This window comes from Panthera uncia, chromosome B1 (genome assembly GCF_023721935.1).
Source record: "Panthera uncia isolate 11264 chromosome B1, Puncia_PCG_1.0, whole genome shotgun sequence".
In the NCBI taxonomy this organism is placed as follows: domain Eukaryota; kingdom Metazoa; phylum Chordata; class Mammalia; order Carnivora; family Felidae; genus Panthera; species Panthera uncia.
This window is the reverse complement of record NC_064811.1, coordinates 68,535,564-68,536,878: the sequence shown is the minus strand read 5'-3', so window position 1 is coordinate 68,536,878 and position 1,315 is coordinate 68,535,564.

Below are 1,315 nucleotides of genomic sequence, written 5' to 3'. Positions count from 1 at the left end.
CCCAATGTTTATAGCAGCACTATCAATAATAGCAAAACTATGGAGAGAGCCCAAATATCCATAGACTGATGAATGGATAAAGAAGATGTGGGATAGATAGATAGATAGATAGATAGATAATAGAATATTACTCAAAATCTTAGCTTTTGCAATGACATGGATGGAGCAAAAATGTATTATGCTAAACAAAATAAGTCAATCAGAGAAAGGCAAATACCGTATGATTTAACTCATATGTGGAATTTAAGAAACAAAACCAAAGAACATATGGGAAAGGGAGCAGTAGACAAAAGGGAAACAAACCACAAGAGACTTTTAATGTTTATTTATTTTTGAGAGAGCACAAGTAGGGGAGGTGCAGAGAGAGAGAGGGTAACAGAGGATCCTAAGCAGTCACTGAACAGCAGTGACCCAATGTGGGGCTCGAACTCACAAACTGTGGGATCATGACCTGAGCCAAAGTCAGATTCTCAACTGACTGAGCCACCCAGGCACCCCAGAACAAGAGACTCCTTTTTTTTAAATTTTTTTAATATTAAAAAAAATTTTTAATTTTTTTATTTATTTTATTTATTTTTTAATTTATATTTATTTTTGAGACAGAGAGAGACAGAGCATGAGCAGAGGAGGGGCAGAGAGAGAAGGAGACACAGAATCTGAAGCAGGCTCCAGGCTCTGAGCTGTCAGCACAGAGCCTGATGCGGGGCTCAAACTCACCAACCACGAGATCATGACCTGAGCCAAAGTTGGAAGCTCAACTGACTAAGCCACCCAGGCACCCCCACAAAAGGCTGTTAACAATAGAAAACAAACTATGGGTTGATAGAGGGAGGTGGGTGGGAGATGGGCTAGATGGATGATGGGTAATAAGGAGGGCACTTGTTATGATGAGCACTGGATGCTGTATAAAGTGATGAATCACTGAATTTTATTCCCAAAACCAATATTTCACTGTATGTTAACTAAAATTTAAATTTAAAATAAAGGAAAAAATAAAATAAAAAAACAAGCTCACTAAAAAATGATACTGAGAGAAAGAAAGCACTTATCTGAAATTATCTTCCTTTAAACTCAGGTAGAGAATTAAGAACACTTCCAATTCAAAGTTTTGAGCACAAAATCCAGGTATGCTCTGCCATGCACTTGCTGTTTTGATTGAAGATGAACTTAGAAGTCAGTGGAAAGAATCCACCATCTAACAGAATAGCAAACCACAAAATGGTTGTCTCCTGTGAAGAAGCCAGTAACTTTGTATTTGATGTTTCCACTTTGGCTCATTTCCAACTGCTAGGCATTTGGATTCCTAAAATTTTCT